The sequence below is a fragment of the Peromyscus californicus genome, unplaced genomic scaffold (genome assembly GCF_007827085.1).
Source record: "Peromyscus californicus insignis strain IS unplaced genomic scaffold, ASM782708v3 Scaffold_1__1_contigs__length_55948999, whole genome shotgun sequence".
In the NCBI taxonomy this organism is placed as follows: domain Eukaryota; kingdom Metazoa; phylum Chordata; class Mammalia; order Rodentia; family Cricetidae; genus Peromyscus; species Peromyscus californicus.
The window spans coordinates 5,523,317-5,547,593 of NW_026294492.1; the positions used below are offsets into that span (position 1 = coordinate 5,523,317).

General features: G+C 47.8%; 1 long non-coding RNA gene across 1 annotated transcript in view; it reads right to left on the reverse strand.

Annotated features, from left to right (window-relative positions):
* LOC128115134 (uncharacterized) overlaps positions 1-23,887 on the reverse strand; it is a 59,404-nt gene extending 35,517 nt beyond the window's left edge. The window contains exons 1-3 of the long non-coding RNA XR_008220016.1: positions 23,729-23,887; positions 22,296-22,366; positions 20,877-21,300 (exon numbers count right to left, since the gene is read on the reverse strand). This is a non-coding gene — a long non-coding RNA (uncharacterized LOC128115134). The remainder of the gene's footprint in view (positions 1-20,876; positions 21,301-22,295; positions 22,367-23,728) is intronic.
* Positions 23,888-24,277: the final 390 nt, after the last annotated feature.

The window sequence follows — 24,277 nt, forward strand, 5'->3', positions numbered from 1 at the left end:
ACACTTGGCCTCCCACTTAGGACTCCAGAACCACAGGGCAATACATTCCTGTTATATAACCTACAACAGTTTGAGGTACTTTGCAGCAGTACCTCCAGAAAGGTAATATAAATGCAAGGCCTGTAGGGCAAAGGGGTCTATCCACCCGGCCTGGGCCCCAACTTTTCGGCCCCATCCCAGTTGTATAGTAACCCAGACAGCCCTATTCAAAGACATGGTTCCACATCCAGGCCCTAAGCAGCCTTCCTCCTTGGTGCAGACTGGCAGGCCATGACCTCAGTGCTGTGCACATCTGGGACCCAAGATGCCACTTTTACAGAGGCATGGGAAGATGACTTCGAGTTGAGGACTGAGTATCACAGGCCGCTCACAAAGTCTTTGAGATGGCAAATGGTCCAGAGGTAGGAAGAGGAAGGATGTGGACCAGAGTCCCCAGGAACTTCATGAATATCACACCCCACATCCCAAGGAGAGTTGAAAGCAATGTGTCTAGAACAGTACCTTCATTCCTCAGTTTCCCTGACAATCTGTCTCCACGGGCCTGTTATTTCATTAAAATGGTCTTTCCTCACATCAGCCTGCCCTCGGCTAAGCACTCTCTCCTGAAACCATCAAGGTATTGTTCTCTTCTTTTACGAATGCCTCTCCTGAAGCCCAGTTTCCAATAGCCAGTCCGTGCCCATCGCCACATCAAAAAAGCTATTTATTCCTTAACGGCCGAGGCGAGAAGAACTGAAAGTGTTCACAGGTACCATGGCTGTGGCTTCCACTAACCTCTTCACAGCATTTGACCTGTAAATGTTTTATCTTTATGTTGAAATGTGTGTGTGTGTGTGTGTGTGTGTGTGTGTGTGTGTGTGTGTGTGTGTGCGCACGCGCACGCGTGTGTCTATCTGTCTGTAAGAGAGAGTGAGTGTGTGTGTCTGTATATGTACGTATACCTGTGTGTGCACTGCACATGGGTCTGTGTCTGTGTGTGTCTGTGCACACATATGTGTGTTTGTGTGTGTATGTATGTGTACATTATGTACACACACAGGTCACTTCGGAAGAACATTCCACAGCGTCTTCTTTTCTTTCTCCATTGGTATCTACTCCATCCCCGGCATTCAGGATCTCCAGTACCTCCTTATGCTCCCAGCATCCTCACCTCAGGGCCTCTGGCCCTTCCTGCTGGTCCTCCCTGTGGACAGGTGTTTCCCAGCAGACCCACTACTCTCCTATTCACCCAGACGCCCCAGCTGGCTAACAGGTGTTTGGTGGAGGAACCAGGCAGTGTGGTGTCTTCAGTCTTCCCCGAACCCTCTCTCCCCCTCCCTACAGCCCCTGCTCCTCTGCCTGGCCCTTCCTCAGTCTCCCAAACTTCCTGTTGGGGTAGTCACCTTTACACTCTTCCCTGGCCCACAAGGCCAACAGAGACCCGACCCGTAATCCTCAGAACCACAGAAGGACCTATGGAAGTCCCCAGGACACACGTGACAAGGGCGTGCCACACCTGCAGCCAGGGACTTTTTCTAGACTCACAATCATGAATACCATCAAAACCAATTCCAATTTTCCGCGTTTTGTTGTTTGGGGTTTTTTTTTTTTTTTGTCTTTTGTTTTGGTTTGGTTTTTGGTTTTTTTGCATTTGTTCTGTTTGCGGTGCTGGGGATCCGATGAAGAGTCTCACACACGCTAGGCAAATGCTCTAATACTCAACTCTACCCCAGACTAATAACTCCACTCACGACATGGATGACTTCGGACCATATTCTAAGAGAACTAGGCAAAGTATAGCAGCCAACTTTGAAGAGTTTGAAGTGAGGACTGTACCAGGCCAGGGGTCAGGGCCAGGGTCAAAGTAAGCACAATGGGAAGGAAGATGGGGGTGCCCCAGGGAGGAACTGTCAGAAAGGCTTTACAGTGAGGGAGAGCATTTGAGCAGGCCCTTGAAGGGGGAGATTTTCCACGCAGAGTGAGAGGGGGTGAGCCCAGGAGACAGCCAACAAAGCCACGCAGGAAGCCAGCTGAGCCATTGAGAGCACTTTCCGAAGGAGTCTGCCCTTTTTGACGTTCGCACTGGCAGCTACACACAGAAGCGGAGTGAGCTTTGAGAGCGCCAAAGCCTTGAATGCAGACGCTATGGTGGCACCCAGAGTGACTACGATAAACCACATTTTAATGAAATATTGTAAGAAATCGAAACCAATCCACGCTGAACGATACTTTTCACTGGTATGTGTATGGGTGTTTTGGCTACCTGCATGTCTGTGCACCACATTCCCGCAGTGCCCACAGAAGTCAGAAGAGGGCATTGGATCCCTTAGAACTGGAATTAGAGATGGTCATGAGCTTCCAAGTGGGTGCTGGGAATTGAACCCAGGTCCTCTGGAAGGGCAACCAGCACTCTTAACCATAGGGCTATCTCTCCAACCCTCTATACACAGTTTTTAAAGATAGGAACAATGTTCCTAGATTTTTGCTTTCTGGTTTACTTTCCCCCTGAAAAATGCAACCTTTGAGTGTTTCAAGGTATGAATTTTGAGATAATTTGCTTTTTACCCCCTTTGCTGTTTTGTTAATGGTAATCTCCTCGATTTTGTTTCTGGGAGAAATGAAAGACAGTATTCATGATCCAGCTCCCGTGTTCCTGTCTGTGTTCCTCCACGGAATTGTTCCCTTCACCTCCTGCAAAATGAAAACACCTCAGCTGAACCCATCGACTCAGGAGCTGGAAACGCTCTTGCATGGAATCCTGCTCAATGACCCCCGCTTCCTCTGTGACCTCGGGTCCAGCCCAAAGCCTGGGCCCCTGACTGAGTGCCAGTCTGGACTGAGCGGATGCCTGTGCATCCTGCAGGAAGTTGCCGTGTTCGGCTGGAGGCGGCACTTGTGAAGGGGTCAGGCGCTAGGGGGGCTGGACAGTACTGGCCTGAGTAACCCGGGCTGTGAAAGGAAGGTGTGTGCAGAGCAATCTGGTCGTTAGTGGCACAATTGAGGATTTCTAAGGAAAGAGAGGCGGTGACTTGGATACTCCAGGGATTTAATTAAAGGGACGGTCTGAGTAGCTACTCACTGGGCCAGTGCCAGCAGCAGGGCCGCTATAGACTCTCCACAGTCCTCCTTACTGAACTCCCAACAGTGGCCTGGGTCAGCATCAAGGTGCCTTCTCAGCCATTTTAAATAAAGTTTCTTCAGTCTTATCAAAGAAGCTGCAAACTTATTGTCAGGGTGGAAGGCAGGCTTCCAAACATCCGCTGATCTCCAACATGACTTTCCACATGTTCCTAGCAATTTGCAAAGCTCTGTAAAAGTGAGCTAGCTCCGTCTAGCAGGCCTCAGGCAATCCCACAACATAAAAAAAAAAAAAAGAAGCCGGGCGGTGGTGGCGCACGCCTTTAATCCCAGCACTCGGGAGGCAGAGCCAGGAGGATCTCTATGAGTTCGAGGCCAGCCTGGACTACCAAGTGAGTTCCAGGAAAGGCGCAAAGCTACACAGAGAAACCCTGTCTCGAAAAATCCAAAAAAAAAAAAAAAAAAAAAAAAAAAAAAAAAAAAAAAGAAGCAGCAGCCACTTGAAAGAGGGAGAATTTCTGCGAGGTGAGAGAGGGCCCTGGTCTGTCATTTGCTGTGTTATCTGGGGACCCTGCAGCAGCCACTGTGACTGGCCACACAGACAGGCTGATTTGCTCTCAGAGTCAGCCACTAACCCAAGCAAGCCAGGAACCCCGGGGGGCATCCATTCAAAGCTCACAGATGCCCGCCCAAGCAGCAGAGAACAGAGAGGCTTGGGCGGAAGGGTTTCTCCCTTCCCTGACCCTGAAATGGACCCGACTGTAGCCCGGCAGGCTACAGTCCAAGACTCAGACAAAACCACAGAAGTGTGAAGCAGATGGTTACTGTTTCTACGGTACAGCAGAAAGCCAGCTAACCCGGGGGTCATAAAGTAACAGTGGACAGGGACCAGTTCGCCACCTTCCCAAAGTCCACGTCGAACCCCAGTGTCTCCCCTGAAACACAGGTTGGAGCTCATAGGGTGCCCTGACCTGACCCTCCTATCTCCCACATACCGTGATGCTGGGGTCCCTCGCCACGGCCTTTCTTCACTCCCTCTCAGGTGCTCCATCCAGAGGCTCTAGGGAGCCCTCCAAACAGGGAGCCACAGCGAATCTGACGTTGTCACTAACCTGTCCCAAGTCAGCCACTGAACACCCACGGGAAACACCCCTCCCCAGGGTGCAGGAGAGCACAGCTCCAGCCCCTCAGGACGTGGCCTGGTCTGAAGCCCCTACCTTAATATCTACACCAACAGTTAGACCAGGAAGGCGAGGCTTGCCACAGCTTCCTATGCACACCCTCGACCTCCCTGCCCCCTTGAACTACCACTTGACATTCAGATGGTCAACGGTGCCAACCTCCAAAGGCCATCGTGAGGAAGGAACGCACGGGGACGCACCAGCATAGTCCCCGACACACTCAACCACCATGACCGTAACTGCCCCTGACACCAGCTCCTGAGACCCAGAAGTCTTAGTGCCTGGTCTCATGCTTCCCAAGCTGGGCTGAGCCCCTGATCTGGCCTCCTGTCTCTTGAAATTCACCCCCCTGTATTACGATGTATTTTTGTGTTATCTGCCTCACTGATAAAAAAAAGGTTCCTATGCTGCCATCTGGGCAGTTGCCACAGCACTAATGTTCAAATCATATCAATGAATGAAGTGAGTGAGTGGATGTGTACGTCCATCCCGTGGTACATGCTCGGCTGTTTATTACCAAGCCTCTTCGTCTGTTTTAAAGATTTATTTTATTATTAATTATATGGAAGGGTGTGTGTGTGTGTGTGTGTGTGTGTGTGTGTGTGAGAGAGAGAGAGAGAGAGAGAGAGGCTATGTGTATGTGAGAGAGAAAGAGAGAGACTGTGTATGTGGGTGTGTAAGAGAGAGACTGTGTGTGTGTATAAGAGAAAGAGAGAGAGGTGTGTGTGTCTCTGCATGTTTGTATGTATCTCTGTGTGTGTATGTATCTGTGTGTCTGTGTGTCTGGGGGGGTGTCTGTGTGTGGATGTGAGTGTGTCTGTGTGTATGTGTGTGTCTGTGTGGGGTGTGGGGGTGTGTGTCTGTGTATGTGTGTCTGTATCTGTGCATGTTTATGTGTATCTGTGTGTGTGCACATGTATGTGGGGATGTGTGTCTATGTATGTGTGTGGGGGTGGGGGGTGAGTGTGTCTCTGTATGTGTGTCTATGTGGGGTGTGTGTGGGTGTGTCTATGTGTGTGTGTGTCTGTGTGTAGGTGTGGGTGTGTCTGTGTGTATGTGTGTGTCTGTGGTGCGGTATGTGCATATCAGTGGAGGTCAGAAGAGAACGCTGGGTCCCCTGGAGCTGCAGTCACAGACGGTCATTACTGGACACAGGTGCTGGACCCAAACTCCATTCTTTTGCAAGAGAAGTACAGGCTCTTAGAGGTGGAGCCATCTCACAAAGAGTTCTTCAAGCGGTGACATTAACACTATCCGTATGGCCTGTCCTCTAGGCTCAGGGGCCCTAGCCATCGAGTACCACTGATGTCCACTTGTTCCAGCTCCTGCTTTCTCTACCTTCAACCAAAAATAAATAAAGCTGAAGGTATTGTCATCCCCTCTGATATTGCACACAGATGCCAGGATTCTCTGTCCACCCAGAACACCACCTGGTTCTCTGCAGTCTGGTCTTGACCAAAGTAACTAGCTAGTACAGAGAACAGAGAGACTTGATATTCTCCATAAATAATGTCCTGGCCTTGAACTTACAGAGATCCCCCTGCCTCTGCCTCCCAAGTGCTGGGATTAAAGGTGTGCGTCACCACTGCCCGGCGCCTCATTCCCAAGTTTAAGAAGCACTGAGCAGCCTACGTCAAGGGGACATGCAGAGGCTAAGCCCCGCCCTAAACCCCCTTAAGACTTAACAGTGATGTGGTGTCCATCTCATACTCTGACCCTTTCCTCAGTGAAACAACCTCTGTTTCCTCAATTCCTTCAAAGGAATCGGTAGCTCAGTGGAAAGAAGTGACTGCAGTCTGGAGAAAGCAAGGGCTGGAGGGGTCACATCTCCCTCCAAAGCCAAGAGGAGAGGGCCGGCAGGCTTTGTGGTGTGGCTGCTTACAGGTAGAGAGAGGAGTCACCCTGGGACATGTCTACACTGTTGGATCTTGCAGTTAGTACCTCCCACTAGGGCCAGCTCTCCACTTCCCGACCTGCCTTGGAAAATGTAGGTCTCTGCTAACCAGAGGCTGGGAACTTCCGATCATCATACAGTGTTCTCTGGGGAAAGGCATCTCAAGAAATGTCAGTAAAACCAAGGCAATAGGATGGGGCTGGTTGCCGGGTGGTGGTGGTGGTGGTGGTGGTGGTGGTGGTGGTGGCAGCGGCGGCGGCGGCGGCGGCGGCGGCGCATGCCTTTAATCCCAAGACTCGGGAGGCAGACACAGGCAGAGCTCTGTGAGTTCGAGGCCAGCCTGGGCTACAGAGCGAGATCCAGGACAGGCACCAAAGCTACACAGAGAAACCCTGTCTTGAAAAACCGAAGGAAAAAAAAAAAAAAAAGGATAGGGCTGGCGACCACCTCAGTGGAGAAAGCACTAGCTATAGCAGACTGAAGACCAGAGCTCGGATCCTAAACACCATGTATGTAACTGAAGCATGTCCCTAACGGAAAAGAGGAGGTGGAGATGGGAGAACCTCCCCGCCACCCCAAGAAGTTGGAAGGACCAGCTAGCCTGTTTAAGCAACCGTGAATGAGAGAGACTGTCTCAAACAAGGTGGAAATGAGAAGTGAGACCTAAGATTGTCCTCTGGCTTCTACCCATCACATACACAAACACACACACACAACCCAAAGAAAAAAGTTGTGAAAGGCCCTTCTCTTGAAGAGGTAGCGCTTCTCATGGTGCTGCGCCTTTCGGCAACACAACAGTAAAAGCTCCACTGAGCAGATCTCCAGCTCCAGCAGGTCCAGAGCCCACACCCTGCCCCCCTGCCCTGGCCAGGCCTCGGGGAGATGAGGGAGGGGAGAGCTGGAATGCAAGGCTGAAGGCTCCATCCCTCAGTCTGCTCAAGTCAGCCAGCCCAGGCAGCAAGACCCAAGCCTCCATCTCTGCTCATTTCTCTGTGCTCCTCCAGGCTCTGTCACAGATCCAATCTGATGGCTGTGTGCCTCTCCTGACGCAGCTTTACTGTCCAAAGTCATGCACAGTTCACCAGCAAACCTGACAGCAAAACTTGGGCCTCCTCAGGCCCTGGCGTTCCTGAGGTGGAAAACTGTCAAATAAATCTACCAACACATGACACCGCTCGCTCCAGAGAAAGAGGCATCTACACGCGTATCCTTTGTGTCTTCCCTACAGACTGATTCTGTGTCTGCTCAGAATATCACTTAGAATTTCTCTGCACTGGTTTCCTGCGCTAGACGCTGGGAACTGACAGAGGATGAGAGACACCATTGGCAGACACCCTAAGGAGTTCAGTGTGTAGAAGGAAAACAGAAATAACCAGCAGATGAGTACCAGATACTCACCAGGAACATCCCTGATACCTTTCTGGAAATCCTCACAGCGCAGGGTCACCTAGGCACAAAGGAGAAACTGGCCCGCCCTAACCACAGGGCCGGACCACAGAGGGCTCTGGGTGTAGCTCAGCAAGGCAGTGCATGGCTGTAATCTGAGCACTCCATGGACTAAGGCAGGGCAAATGCCATGAGTTAATGACTATGGCCTATAAAATGAGAAAAAACTTCCAGGCCACAGGGGTAGCAGCCCAGGTCTATGGAGAACTGTTCTAAGGGGTGAGTCCAAGACTGTTATGGCAGGGAAGATGGCAGTGGGCAGGTGGGCATGGTGCTGGAGCAGTCGCTGAGAGTTCTTATCTTGAACCATAAGCAGAAGGCAGAGAAAAAGGCAACTGGGAACCTGGGAGCAACTTGGTGTTTTGAAACCTCCAAGTCTGCCCCTTGTGACATGCCTCCTCCAACAAGGCCACACCTCCTAATCCTTCCCAAACAGTTCTACTAACTAGGGACCAAGCATTCAAACACACGAGCTTGTGGGCCATTCACATTCTAATAACTACAGACCAAGAAAACAGCAAGCACCTGGCCTCGGGTAGATCCCAAACCTCAGAAACATGTCGGGTAACACGTGCATGCATGCTTGGTGCCCAACAAGTCCAGAAGAGGGCATTGGATATCCTAGAACTGGAGTTATAAATGGTTGCAAGCTACCATGTGGGCGCTGGGAATCAAGCCCGGGTTCTCTGCAAGAGCAACCCATGCTCTTAACCACTGAACCATCTCTCTCTAGTCCCTATTTTTATTTTATGTGTATGGGTGTTTCATCTGCTTGCATGTATATGTATCACATGTCTGCTCAGTGCCCAAGGAAGCCAGAAAAAGGGTACCAGATCCCCTGGAACTGGAGTTACAGATGGTTGTGAGCAGACATGTGGGTGCTGGGAACTGAAAGTCGGTCCTCTGGAAGAGCAGCCAGTGCTCCTAACCACTGAGCAACCTCTCCAGACCCCATGGTATTCTTTACCTTCACAAATGTCCTGCTTTGGAGAATCACTTAGTTTCCGTGACTCTTTTACTGTCACCTGAAATGTCACATCTGTACTGGGGGAGTCCTTCTCTCCCTCCATTTCTCCTAGGGGCAGGCATCTCTCCTGGGAATCAGAGTGTCCAAGGTACAGGAGAAGGACAGAGAAAGCCAACCGGAACCACCTCCAGGCAGAGCGCCACCATCACCAGCAGTATGTGACCTCAATCTAACCTTTCAGCACTCCAGAACTTTGTTTCTCAACTGATTTTAGAAGGAACGTAAAATGACCTTAGGGTTCTTTTTTGGCGATATTTTATGTTTATGTTAGGGTCTGGTCTGATAAAAACAAGTGCCACCTCCAAACAGTGAGGCACTTCTCCACTTGGGCTCTGGACTTCTATCTGCCCATGGCTAGTGCCAGTAGGGTCCCCTGGTATCTCCTAATCCTACCTTGTACCAACTCCAGGCCTGAGGCTCAGGGCTCCCTCTCCTGCAGGCTGGACGAAGCCTTGTCCTCGGTAGGTTTGTTGACGTGACTTGAAGCTATACTAACATCCCTTTTCTCCTCTGAGTGTACCTTCGGACACAAGGTCATAACCAGAACACAGGGCGAATGTGAAGCAGGAAGCTGTCAGAGGAGCAGAAAGACACGCTTTGTTTGGGGGTTTTGTTTTTGTTTTCCCATTTCTGTCCCCACAGGGCCCAGCAGCTGCCAGATGGTGTCACCGGGTCTCATTAGGCCATCCCAGTGGCAGTGACTCAGTGACTGGGCCTGAGAATGGGCATTTCTGAGGAGCCCTTGGGTGATGCTGGCGTTCTAGGCCACAGAGAACTGCTGTCCACTTGTATCCAGAAGAGTACAGAAAACTGGTCCTTTGCCACACATGTGACAGAAGCCCACTGACCTGGGCCACAAGTCCCCCTGTAGAAGGAGCTCAAAGGATGCTCTAAACAGTAGCCAGCACCACCTAGGCTGGCTCTGTAAAAGTAGGCAGGGAACAGATGCTGTGGGATGTTCTGTATGGCAAATGTGTTGCTCTGATTGGTCAATAAATAAAACACTGATTGGCCATTGGCTAGGCAGGAAGTATAGGCGGGACAAGGAGGAGAATAAAGCTGGGAAGTGGAAGGCTGAGTCAGAGAGACTCTGCCAGCCGCCACGATGACAAACAGCATGTGAAGATGCCAGTAAGCCACGAGCCACGTGGAAAGGTACAGATTTATAGAAATGGATTAATTTAAGCTGTAAGAACAGTTAGCAAGAAGCCTGCCACGGCCATACAGTTTGTAACCAATATAAATTTCTGTGTTTACTTGGTCGGGTCTGAGTGGCTGTGGGACTGGCGGGTGATAGAGATTTGTCCTGACTGTGGGCCAGGCAGGAAAACTCTAGCTACAAGCAGATCCATTACAGAGGACCAGAGGGGTGGTCAAAGGAACTGGCCAATGAGACCTGAAAGGCAAGGAAGGGTCAGGCTTGCAGTGAGGTAGAGCTTGGAGAGTGATCAAGGGGGAAGAATGGATGGGTCTTCATAGATACTCACTGCAGGTTCCTGTCTTAGTCAGTGTCCTGTTGCTGTGAAGAGACACCATAACCAAGGCAACTATTATAAGAGGAAAGCATTTAACTGGGGGCTGGCTTTCAGTTTCAGAGATTTGGTCCATTGTCATCATGACAGGGAGCATGGCAGGCATGCATACAGACACTGGAGCAGCAGCTGAGAGCTACATCCTGATCCTGATCTGTAGCCAGAGAGAAAGAGAGACTCTGGGCTTGGCGTTGGCTTTTAAAACCTCAAAGACCACCCCTAATGACACACTTCCTCCAACCAGGCCACGCCTTTTAATCCTTTTAATCCTTCTCAAATAGTGCCACTCCCTGAGGACTAAGCATTCAAATGTATGAGCCTATGGGGGCCATTCTCAGTCGATCACCGCAGTTCCTTAGAAAACAACAGCATTCTGGTCACAGAGAGGAAGAATCAGAGAGAACCAAGCAAGTCTGGACATCATGCACATGACAGAGCCAAGAGTCTTGGGTGTCCACCGTCAGCAGTAGAAACTGACAGGGCTGACAGAAGTGATGGCCCCAGGAAACAGGTTGTAAAGTCAGGATCAGGGATGATGGGAATGTCTTTAGTCTCAAAGCCAAGGAAAAAAAAAACTAAATTAAAAGAAACTGTGACTGTGTGGGTTTAAATGGTCTTTCTGGGTTGGGGCATAGCTCAGTGGCAGATCACTTGCCTAACATACACAAGGACCTGGCTAGGATGCCCAGTGCTGAAAAACAGCAAAGACACCTCAGTGGCTAATTTCCTACTGATGCTGTAGATCATCTAGTGGGACCTGGTGTGTGGACCTGACTCTCACGTCTACTGCTTCTGCATGGATTCCACCACATCCTTTGGTTTCTTAGACTTGGGGTTCCCTGCATGACCATGTTGTAACACATAGACATGCTCAGTGCTGTAATGGTACTTTTCAGGACTGCCAGCTCACAGATAATGACATGGAGACTTACTATGAATTATTAAAACTTGGCCTTAGCTTAGGCTTGTTCTTAACTAGTTCTTCTAACTTAAATTAACCCATATTTTTTAATCTATGTGCTGTGGGATGGTCTGTATATCAAATGTGTTGCTCTGATTGGTCAATAAATAAAACACTGATTGGCCAGTGGCCAGGCAGGAAGTATAGGCGGGACTAACAGAGAGGAGAATTGAGAGAACAGGAAGGTGGAAGGAGACACTGTCAGCTGCCACCATGACAAGCAGCATGTGAAGATGCCGGTAAGCCATAAGCCATGTGGCAAGGTATAGATTTATAGAAATAGATTAACTTAAGATGTAAGAACTAGTTAGCTAGAAGCCTGAGCCATTAGGCCATACAGTTTGTAAATAATATAAGCAACTGTGTGTTTATTTTATAAGTGGACTGTCGGACTACCGGGGCTAGGCGGGACCCAGAGAGAAAACTCTCCAGCTACATCTGTATTCTGGTACCTGGCTTATTACCTCATCTCCATACTGCCCATCCTCCTTCCTCCACATCTGGCTGGCAACTCCACCTTTCTTTCTCCCAGAGTTTTCTCTCTGCCCGGAAGTCCCGCCTATACTTTCTTGCCTAGCTATTGGCCACTCGTCTTTTTATTACACCAATCACAGCAATACAGCCTCACACAGTGTACAAATATCCCACAACACAGTGCACCGTGTGTGCTGATTTGCAGCACTACATATCTTATTTTAAAAAACAATAGTCCATGGAGCCAGTGGGTGATACAGTAGAGGGAGAGTTTCCCAAGTACATGTTCATTTTTCATTCCCCCATAAACTCCATGCCAGACACTCTAGAAAATCTAAAGCTGGAGGAAGACAAAATGAAGCCGCCTGCCTTGGTGTCAAACTCTGATTCCAAAGTTAGAATCCTCAGACAAGCACATCTCCAAATCTAGATTGCTCACCCTTGACTCCCTGCCCTTAAAACATTAAACACAGGCTCCAGAACAGTTCAAAGTGGAATATAAAAAGCTAAGGGTGTCACTTAGGGGTAGAGAGTGCTTGCCTACCATGTGCAAGGCCCTTAGTTCAGTCCCTAGCATCACAAACAAACAAAAAACAAAATAACAAGAAAACCCTTCCAATCTCTCCTTCCCCTTGACTGACCTAAGCAGCAGATTCTTCTTAAAACATAACAAGCCAATCCCACTGAAGAAAACTCCCAGGTCTGAAAAGAAGGAATCCAGTGAATGGGCTTGGGTGGTCACATGAGCTCCAAATAGCAAGATCCCTTGGGAGACAGGAGGCCAGCTCAAACAGGCTGAGCAGAAGGACCTGAAAACCGAAGGGGACTGTCCCAACCAGTCAGCCTTCAAGAGGAGAGCATCAAGAAGGTCCTTGCCCCAATCACCTTGAGAGTCACAGCATAAAAACTCCAACTTCAGAGCTAGCCAAGTGCCAGTGTTTATACAACCTAGTCAAGCGGTCATCCATCTACACAGCTCACAGAGAAAAGAGATCAACACATCACATCAGCTTAGAGTTTGGAATAAAACCTACCTCTTCTGGCAAAGAAAGAAAAGCCCACAGCAGCAAGCCCCAGACTGGACCTCCCAGTATCTGTCTGTCCTAGAACCTATCCCTAGAGTGGGAAGACAGCTGGATTGCTTCCTTTCTCTCATGATTAAATGAGAATTGTTCTTCCAAACAGTGTCAACTTCTATCCTGTACTGGGTATGTGGCAAATTACCTTGGCTCCCATGGAAAGCTAGGTTGTTAAGTCATGCTGAGTCACTGGGCTTCCAGTGACTGGGGAGGTCACCAGCAGGTTGGGGCAGGCTGGGGCTGGCAGTGTCCTCCTTGCCCTCCATGCCCACAAAGGCAGAGCTTGGAGTAAGTCCAAGAAAGGGTGCCCATGGGCCGGTGCACGGCAGGTCTCTCTCCCAGGACTGGAGGTGGCCCTGTCTGAGCTCCAAGAACTGGTTGCCAACAGAATGCACAGAGGTGGAGCCAGTGAACATGACGCAGAGACTCACAGGGAGAAATGCTCCCTCCAATAACAAACAGTGGGCCCGTTAGCATCAAAACAGAAAGATGTCTTTGACTGAGTGTTCGCTGGTGCTTGCTTGTTTGCAAGAGGTCTCCTATGGCCAGGCCGGCCCTGAACTTCGATCATCCGTCCTCCACCTCCCAGCTATTGGGATGATGGGAAAGTACCAGCAGACCTGGCCCAGGTCAGTATTTTTCAAACTGTCCACTGGGGGTGGGGAGGGCAATGAAGTGGCTCAGTAAGTAAATAGACTGGCTGTTAAGGCTGACGATGTGAGTTCAGTAGCCACGTGATGGAAGGAGAGAACTGGTTCCCTGCAAGTTGTCCTCTGACCTCCACAGGCACACTGGCTTGAGTGCATGCATGCACACACCACACACACACACTCACACATGTGCACACACACACATATACACAACAACAACCATATATGTGAATTTTTTTTTAACCTGTAGGCTGGGCAGATAGGGCAAGATTACCCAGAGGGCTGAGTCAAGAGGACTGAATAAACCCAGCCTGGGCAACATAATGATACTTCGTCTCAAATAAATGAATGAAAATTTTAGAACTGCATCATTCCTTCTGATATTAAATTATCTTCACAAAATGAAACAAGCAAACAAAAAGCTAGGCGTGGTGGCACACATCTTAAATCCCAGCACTGGAGAAGCAGAGGCAGATGGATCTCTGAGTTCGAGGCCAGCCTGGTCTACAGAGCGAGTTCCAGGACAGCCAGGACTGTTACACAGAGAAACCCTGTCTCTGAAAATAACCACACAAAACAACAACAACAACAAAAAAAATGAATTGATTAATCCCATTGATGAATAGTGATAATTTCAGTGCTATAAGGTTAATTGCTATAGTTCCTTTGAAGTTCCCACAGAACCTCCATGTTGTCCTCCAGAAGCCCCTTTCCAGCATCACTGACCATGACCAGCAATACGCATAAAACTCTAGACAAAGCTGAGCTGCTGCCCACACCAGCCAGTGGACCCAGGCTCTCAAGGAGGGCATGTGCAGGGCCAGCTAGGGACTCCTGGAAGCCTAGCTCCAAGGTCACAGTTCACTTCTGCATGAGCCAGAGGTGGCCAGGAGTCTCACTTAGAAGTGTGAATTCCTTCCACGGCTGCACAGGTGACCCCAGTCTCACAGGCCTGCCAGGGCTGGGCAGGACTGAACTACACAGTGCACCGCTTCTTGAAGTCTGAAGGTCCTTCTGACCACTTGTCACCCTGAGCAGAGCAGACACGGGACCGTCACCTGTGGGTGGCACTGCTGTGCTCCGCTCCAGAGCAAACCTCACTAGTTACCCATATTTGACTGAAGAGAAAGGATGGGGAGAAAGGAAAGGTGACAGGATGGGTTAATTAGGGACTTTGCTCCCTGGTCTCTTGGCAGCTCTGTGACCTCAGAACTGTTGCTTGGCCTCTCTGAGCCTTGGTTCTTCACTCAACCCTTAGGATGGATCCCCCAAGGCTGGGCTGCTTCCCTTGGTTGTCTGACCCTATCTCTACTGCAGCCAAGTTCAAGTGCTGTGAGCAGAGAAAATAAGCATTCCTCCTCCAAACAGTGGAATTTCAGGAAGGGGTGGGTATGTGCTGTGGAATAATCCTTTCGTACACTGTGAAGACTTGTCACTGTGATTGGCTTAATAAAGAAGCTGACTGACCAACAGCTGAACAGAATAAAGTTAGGCGGGAAAGCCAACTGAAATTGATGGGAAGAAGAAGGGCAGAGTCTGGAGTCACCAGCCAGATGCAGAGGGAGCAGGAGATGAATGTGCCATGCCAATAAAGGTACTGCCACATGGCAGAGCATAAATAAAGAATATGGGTTAACTTAAAATGTAAGAGCTTAGTTAGTAATAAGCCTGAGCTATTGGCCCAACATGTATTTATATTACGCTTCCGAGTCAAGTATTTAGGAAGCGGCTATCAGGTATTTGGGACCAGGCAGATGGGAAAGAAATACCTGACTACATACGGTGTTCCAATGTGGGGGCAGAAATTTCCACATAAAACCTGACAAAGCTTTAAAAAGAATTCTAGACACACAAGAATGGAGTCAAGCACAGCTTCTTGGTAACCGTCTTTTCTCTGGTAGGCTCTATTTGCTGGAGGCAAGCAAGGTGCAGCTCCTTTAAGAAATGGCTTGTTAACTGCAAAAATTGTGCTGCTCTTTTAAGAGGCCCTGCTACCGAACACTTGAATGGAGTTTATGAGCAGCGGGTGGCATACTACTTGGTGGAAGTGTAAATTCAGAAACTTCCCAGAGTTGGGGTGGTAAACATGGTTCCCAGAGCTGGCAGTAAATGTACCCCCCGCCATAAGACTAGGGAACCAAGGAATAGGGAAGAGCCAGCCGCCAAAGCTGCTGCTTTAGTCCTAGTCACGCTGCTTAGAAGTTTAAAGACTCGTGGTCAGCAAAAGATAGAGATATGCAATAAAGACAAATTCAGACAAAACAAACAAACAAAAAACCTCTAAACAGGTTACAGTGTGTTTAAAAATATGTAGGCTTGGAAGAGAAAAGAAAAAGGGTAGAGAAAGTCCTTAAAAAAAGGAATAGAGTAATAAAACATGTAATAAGCCACATAAAGATGAAAAATATAGAGTCTGGATTATGTATAATATTGTGTTGTCTTTCAAATTTTTGGCTGCTAAGAGACCTAGAATTATGAAAACTACTATATTAAACCAACCTATATATTTTAAAATTATCTTGACTTCAAAATTTAAGTCAAAAGATATGTTACTTTGGGGGAGAGGTTATGCTTTTATTTCCAGAGGAAATGATATTTTATTCTAGGTTAAGAAAAATCAGATTTGATCAAGGAAGACCTCCTGAAAAATCTCCAATGGGAACAGATTTTTTTAGTGCAGTATTTCAGAATGTCTCTGTTGCAGATTCCTCTGAGTTCTGCATCCAGAACGGTCTTAAGGCTGCTGGCTGAGATGATCCAGCCTCAGAGACTACTCCAGTCAGAACTTGACCATAATCTTGAACTTTCTCAGGGTCCCTCAAAGATTACCAGCACCCCCAATCAGCAGGAAGTAGTCTAGAAAACTACACCCACATTCCAAAAAAAAAATGGGTTATAGATATTTATTATCATTTTAGGGAGGCTGGTTATAAGTTGTTATGGGCCGGGCAGTGGTGGCACATGCCTTTAATCCCAGCACTCAGGGGGTATAGCTGTGAGTTCATGGCCATCCTGGTTGACAGAGCAAGATCCAGGACAGGCACCAAAACTACACAGAGAAACCCTGTCTCAAAAAAAAAAGGCAAGTTGTTATGGATAATGGTCAGGAAAAAAGCTAAACAAAACAGATTAGAGTCATGAATCATGTTCTGAAAAGATAAAGGGGGGGATATAGAAATGATAGGATAAAAGGTAGATTATTAAATCTACTTTAATCAGAAAACAACTATTAATCTTACACATTTTATATTAGTATGGATTTTAGTTTATTGATACAAATTTAAAGTTAATTTTGTTATATGTATATTTCTACTCTTTTTAAGATATTTTGTTTATGCAGCTCATTTAAAAATGTAATGTATACTTAAGAAATGCAGATTAGTAGTCATCTATAATAGTCAAACTTATAGTCATGTTAGTTAGGTTTTCTAGGTATACAGAGATATATTTCAAATAGATGGGTCATCTTCAAACACTTCAAAGACCTACAGAATATGTCATTTAAATGTTTTAATAACTCAGACTTTTCTTGACAGTGAGACATGTCTGCTTCTGGCACCACCAATCTACTTCAGAGAAGATGATGGACATCAAAGAAACTCCATATGGAGTTGGTTTTCTTTATGGCAAAAGCTAGCCATGTGGACAGAGAAACTGCCCTTGCCTCAATTGCTGACAGTATGCCGTCTAAATTGGACCAGCAGGACACGAAGAAGGCAACTGCTGAACTTTGTCAAGACAAGGTAGGACAGTCCTTCAAAATTTCTTGCTTCACAGGAAAGTCTGTCAGATGTGCTAGGCCTGTAGACCAAAGATGGATGCCCCAACGTTGCAGAGAACTTTGGGTGACTGTCCAAGCAACATGATGACCCTGTTGTTAGGTAATATTTCATCCTTCTGGAGTCTTTGATAGAGTTAAAGACTAGATAAACTTACAGTTTTTCTTAGTTATAATGAAAAAGGTAAATTAGATGTGAGACTTTAGACTCACCAAGAGAAGATAGATAAAATACTTTCTCTAATTTTGTCAGATACAAATAGACTAGATATTGTCACTGTAATTCTTACTTAATAACTCTTTTTATTGTATACAATTTTACTACGTTAAAGTTAAAGCCTTCATTTTTAATTAGACAAAAAGGAAGAAATGCTGTGGAATAATCCTTTTGTACACTGTGAAGATCTGTCACTGTGATTGGTTTAATAAACAAGCTGACTGCCCAATAGCTGAACAGGATAAAGTTAGGCAGCGGGAAAGCCAAATTGAGAATGCTGGGAAAGAAAAGGGTGGAGTCAGGGTCACCAACCAGACACAGAAGGAGCCAGAGATGAACATGCCATTCTAATAAAAGTACTACCACATGGCAGACTGTAAATAAGGGATATGGGTTAACTTAATATGTAAGAGCTGGTTAGTAATAAGCCTGAGCTATTGGCTGAGCATTTATAAGCAATATTAAGCCTTTGAGTCAATTATTTGGGAAGCAGCTGCTAGGTATTTGGGAACAGGAAGACAGGAGAGAATGTCTGATAACAGGTATGCCCTCCAAGTGCAGAGTAAGCCCTGCTTTAACCATCCAAAAGCAACCAGATCACTGAGACCAGCCCTTGGCGGGTATGGACTCCAACAGCCAAGAAAAATAGACTCGTGCCTCCCCCTCCAATGAGACTGGGGTGATATGCCTGAAAGGCAGGCAGGGAAAGAACCCAAAACTTGTCTAGGGAGGCATCTGGGCAACTCCAGGCACTTTGAACATTAATGTCACATACCTGCTGATTGCATAAAGAGAAGTCATCTAAATTTCTTAGCCTTGTTACTGGGAGATTACACGTACATTCCACAGAGGGCAGCAAGTGTTCTGGTTTCCTCACAGCCAATGGAGCAGGCCTGGCTGCCTGAGCACGGTGTTTAGAGGGTTCTGAGGAAATACGTATTTGCCATCTCACCATGTCAAGACTTCTGAGTTTCGAGGTGTGAGCCCATCTATCCTCACATGGCTCCAGGAAGTTTTTTGTTGTTGTTGTTTTGGTTTTTTTTGTTTTGTTTTGTTTTTTTGGTTTTTCGAGACAGGGTTTCTCTGTGTAGCTTTGCGCCTTTCCTGGATCTCGCTCTGTAGACCAGGCTGGCCTCGAACTCACAGAGATCTGCCTACCTCTGCCTCCTGAGTGCTGGGATTAAAGGTGTGCGCCACCACCGCCCTGCTGGCTCTAGGAAGTTAAGGACCTACTGCCATGACTCAAGATCTGGATCCTGCCCACACTCACACTCAGCTTAGGCGGAACCCCAGGTCTGCCACAAAAGGGCAAAAATGGTAGGACTCTACTTAAGTAGCTAGAATGGTCAGATCCATGGAGACCAAGAAGGGCAGCAGCCACCAAGGCCAGTGTGGGGGAAAACAGGATGTTTGCCTACTGAGTTCAGAGTTTCACTTGGAAAAGGCAGAAAGCTGTGAGAGGTGGTTGTGGCGATGGTGGTAGAGGGGTGTGACTACACATGATGCCATTGAAATACGTGGTTTAAAATAACTAAAATGAAGCTGGGCATAGTTGTACACAACTATATTCTCAACACACAGGCAGCTGAGGCAGGAGGACCACAAATTCTACTTCCACCCCTCTGTACTTTGAGAATTACATTTAAAATAAATAGTGCTTACAATAAATTTTACTTAAACCCCTCTAGGACTCACTGTATCCCTGACACAGTAGCCACCTCCATATACCACGAGTGTCTGTGCACAAATACCTTGGACCTTCTATGTTGGCTGTTCTCTCTCCCAGAATGCTATTCCTCAGATCCTGTCATACTTACACCTTGCTTTCTTCAAACCTCTGCTCAAGTGTCACCTTCTCAATGGAGTCTCCCAGGGCCACTTTATCCAAAATGCTTTTCATTCCCAGTCCCTGCCTGGTTGTCATAGCTCCATCTATCTCGCAGTAAACTGCTCATTTATTCTCCAGTGTGCTTACTTTCTCCCACCTCACAGGAATGGAAGACCTGGATGGTGACAGATTTTTGTCAGTTCTGTTCACTGATATTTCATAAGCTAGGAAAGTTTCCTGGCATATAGTAGGTATTCAGTGCTTACTGAATACATGGGTGGGTGGGTGGGTGGGTGGGTGGGTGGATGGATGGTTGGATAGATGGATGATGGATGGATAGATTTTTGGATGGATAGATGGATGGTGGATGGATGGATGATAGATGGATAGATGATGAATGGTTGGATGGATGGATAGATGGATGGATGAATAGATGGTTAGGTAGATGGATGATGGATGGATGGATGATGAATGGATGGATGAGTGAATGGATGGGAAGAATGGATGGATGATGAATGGATGGATGGGGAGGTTGAGAGAGGGAGGAAGAGAACGTGAGAGAGAGGAACAAATGAATAGATAGATGGATGGGTGAATGAATAGATGAGTGAATGGGTGGGTGTAGCAGGAATCTTAGAAGGTCTTATTAATAAAATCAAACCTGAGGCCAGTTATTGGGGTGAATGCTGGAAGATCAGAGAAGCAGAACAAGCCACAGCTACCTCACCTTGCCAGTTCTTCAGCTGATCCTGTTTCCTCAGACTGGAAACCTCTGAGTCCTCATTCAGAATGGATCTCAGCTGAACTGCTGCTCAAAAGCCTGAATGCTTAACCAGCCAAAATACTTCGAGTTTCTGGTCCTCACGCCTTATATACCTTTCTGCTTTCTACCACCACTCCCTGGGATTAAAGGCTTTCTGGGATTAAAGGCGTGAGTCACCATGCTTGGCTGTATCCTTGAACACATGGATTTCTGCCTCTGGAATGCTAGGATTAAAGGCGTGTGCTACCACTGCCTATCCTCTATGTTTCATATTGTGGCTGTTCTGTCTCTGAGCCCAGATAAGTTTATTAGGGTTGCACAATATTTCGGGGAACACAATACCACCACAGGTGGGTGGGTAGGTAAATGGATAAATTAACGGATGGTGGCTGAATGAATGGATGGATGGGGATGAGAGAAGGGTAGGGGCCGATGGGTAGATGGATGAGTGAATGGATAGATGAGTGGGTGGATGAGTGAGCATCTCTGAGCTCCATTTCCCTAGTGCCATCAGTCACACTAGCTGCAATTTCTATGTTCAAAAAGCCCTCTTCTCACCCTGAGGTGAGAACTGACGCCTCTTAAGCCCACTGACTTCCATCTTTGTGCTCTACTTTGTTGTTTTACTACTGATGTGTTCTCAACAGATGTTTGAGTATTCATTAACTCATGTAAACGTTCATAAAAGGACTATGACAACAGCTTCTGACATGTTTCCTCTTGCCTTCACCCAGGACTAATTACATGATCACCCAACAGGCTGCCAATGCCAACGGGGTTATCCTTTCATTGTGCTTCCAGGTGACAGCTCCTCTCTGGGAACACACCCACATACCACATGTTTACCTTTCCCGTTCTCTCCAGCACCATTAGGCTGGCAGCGTGATGCAAGGGTCCTCAGGGAAGACAAAGACATAAAAGCCCCCCTCCCTTGACACTGCCACTGACCTTATGCATTCCCACTGAGGCTGGCAGAAGAACAGCCTTACCTTTAAAAGGGTTGTAGACTCCAAAGTAGACTCTAAACATGGCTGTCTCCTCCTTTGCTGTGACATCGTCTCCGCCATTTATCCACTCACGGACAGTAGATGCCACAGAACAGGAATGCGGTTCTCTGTCCTTGTCACTGTACCGAGATCTAACATCCCATCAATCATATTCTCACTTCCTCTCTCTCTCTCTCTCTCTGGCTCTGTAACAGGCATGGGTATCGCAGCAGCAGCAGCAGCAGCAGCAGGTCATTGTGAACGAGACTGGCCAGCAGCCCCTCAGGTACTTTTTCTCTTTCCTAGGAGACTGGAGTCAAGGTTTCTCAGCCTCCACTGCAATCGAGTGTGGCCATAAGACTGAGTTCTGGTTCTCAACTGCACCAATGGCTTCTGGTCACGTGAGGAGACATCTCTGGTTGCCACACTGGAAGAAGGGAGAGTTCTTTGGGAACCTAGTGAGGGGAGGCCGGGGGACATCCACCTGACCACCCGGGAGGCACAGTGAAGAACTAACTGCTCAGGATTAACGGTGCCCAGGATTAGGAGCCTTCTCCATCTCACTTCCCCAGTGTGGGTCCCCAAGCCCTGCTCTGTCTTCAGGTCTATGAAATCAGATGCAAACACCCCAGGAGCCCTATAGAGAATATGGTAGACACCTTATAAAGCAATGCTGCAGCCCCTAAGTCATGGCTCCAATATGGCTATATGCCATTCGGTAGCATTCATCTTAGGGAAACTCCGGTATGTGGGGAATTCTGGGCTGACTCGGTACAGCAGCTGGCATTGTCTTAGCTAACTTGGATGCTGGTAAGTTCTCTCTCTCTCTCTCTCTCTCTCTCTCTCTCTCTCTCTCTCTCTCTCTCTCTCTGTTTCTTGAGACGGGGTTTCTCTATGGAGCCCTGGCTGTCCTGGAACTCACCTTGTAGACCCAGCTGTCCTGGAACTCATAGAGCTTTGCCTGCCTCTGCCTCCTGAGTGCTGGGATTAAAGTCGTGTACCACCACAGCCTGTGGGGGGCCATCCCTCACCCCCACATTTCCCCAGAGTACTCTTGAGTAGAAGCAGCAGGAAATACTAGTTAGAAGGATATAGAAGGGAGAGAAAAAGATAAAAAATACAGGATACGAGAGGGCCTAGATCCTAATCCATCAGCCCTGATTGTCTCTGCCCTAAGGTATTTAAAGGAATGCCAAAGTGGCGCAAAAGACCTCCCCCAGCACAGCCAAGTGCAGACCATCTCAGACACCTGCACTCAGGCCCGTGGTCCAATCATCCTCTTTATGCAGACCTGCTGGGTAAAGCCACTTGGAAACCTAAAAATGGGCTCCCACAACAGCCCAGCTATTTTACTCCCTTTCAACAGAGTCTCCTGCATGTTCAGCAATGCCTGAGCCAGCCACACACATCAGCAGACGTTACCTGGGAGGCATCTGGAGTCCCCTGTTCCAAGCAAAATAGAGACCTCCATCGGGGAGCATCCAGAAACCAACCTGTAATAGATAGAGTGAGCTAGTTTAGGCAAAGGGATGAGAACACTGTGAATAAGTCTATGAAGGACTTGAGAATTCAGGATTTTTACACTAAGTTCCCCAGAGTTCATTTCTGGCCTTTTTGGTCTTAGAGAACTCCAAAGTAGAATTTCTATTCACAGGTCAGAGCTTAGTTTAAATAAAGGCAAGATCTCTCCCAAGGACTTCTTTTTAAAAGAGAGCGAGGGTGTATATGTGTATATGGTGCCCACAGAAGCCAGGAGGGGTTGCGGAAAGACTTTTAAGTGCTCTTCAGGGCTGAGCCATCCCTCCAACTCCTATAAGAACCTCTGCTTTCAATCATATGTTCAATCGCTGAGTCCATTAGATTTTACAGGTAAGTGTGGAAGCACACTCACTCTAAAAACAATTATTCCATGTCCATCTCAAACTTAAAGCTCTCGGTGGCAGTCCCGTGCAACTGAGTAATACGCCCTCTCAGGCATTGTATGCAAGGTGCATAGAACATTCAAAATCACAGGAAACTGCTACAATCTTCCGTCTCAAATACGACAAAAGAATGTAAAGCAGTCAGAAGAGTGTACCTTCCCAGGGTCACATCCACCTGCCATGGTGCTGCACTGGGTGACCAGACTGCTGACATTAACAGTCTGGGCTCCCCTCTCTGTAGCCAGGATTCAGGGCACAGCAGGCCATCTTTCCTCTAAACCTCACAGAGAGTCTGGCCTTTCCTCCCCAAGGGCAGAGGTTCTCAAGCTTCCTTACGCTGTGACCCTTTAATATAGCTTCTCATGTTGTGGTGACTGACCCCCCTCCACCATAAAATTATTTCATTGCTATTCCATGACAGTAATTTTGCTTCTGTTATGAATCATAATGTAAATATCTCATATGTAGGGTATCTGATAGGCGATTCTGTGAAAGGGTTGTTCAAGGCACCCCCCACTCCCAAAGTTAAAAACCACTGCCCATGGGCAATCACCAGGACACAGCATTGGAGAACTCCTCAAGACACAGTGAGGATGGTTAAGCATGTGGCATTTCTGAGGGATCGTGAAGCATTTGTGGTAAATACGTCGTCCTTTGTTAAAGCTAGCACTTCTCTCAAAGAATTAAGTAGATGTGGAGCATTTCCAGGAAGTTTGGGCCACTCAGTAGAAAGGCTTAGTTCCCATTCTTTGAAGTCAGAAAGGCATGGCCTGGGACTCCTGGGAAACTGGACTTCCCTCCAGTCTATACTGCCTGGGACAGGAGAGCTGGCACTGGCCCTTGGCCATGCCTCTGAGCAGGAAGGTTCAATGGAGCAACACGTGGAGAGGCCTGGCACTCTAAGAGAGAACCCTGGGACCCAACACGACTCACCTGAGCATACACTGCCACAGGGTACGTGCTGGGTGGTAGACATGTGGACGTGAAACCAGAGTAGAGAAGCCCAGGGCCAAACGGAGAGATGGCCATACCCACTGTCCAAGCTGCTCAGGAGGCTGCGGCAGGGGGATCGCTCAAGGCCATGAAACCTGTTGAGACCTCAAGGGAAGGGAAGAGGGAGAGAGGGAGGGAAAGGAAAGAGAGAAGTGTGAACTGGGGAGGGAGGGGTGGGCCGCAGCCTCAGCTAGGTCGCTCTTCCCTGGCTGCGGGTGCAATCAATGACAGCATCAACTAAAAGGACCAGCCAGCCATGCTTCACTGTGAGGGGTTTGCCCTCCCGCAATACTGCTTGTTTTCTCAGGAGCAGCCTGGCGGCATCACCAAAGACATCTTGTGGCAGCTGCCAACAGCTACCACCTAAGGGTGCCCACACCCACTCTCTGGGAACTCAAGGCTCTTGAGTGCCAGCCATCAGGCATCTGGTCTCCCTCGAGCTCACTTAAATATATATAATATATATATAATATGCATATGCCTATTTTA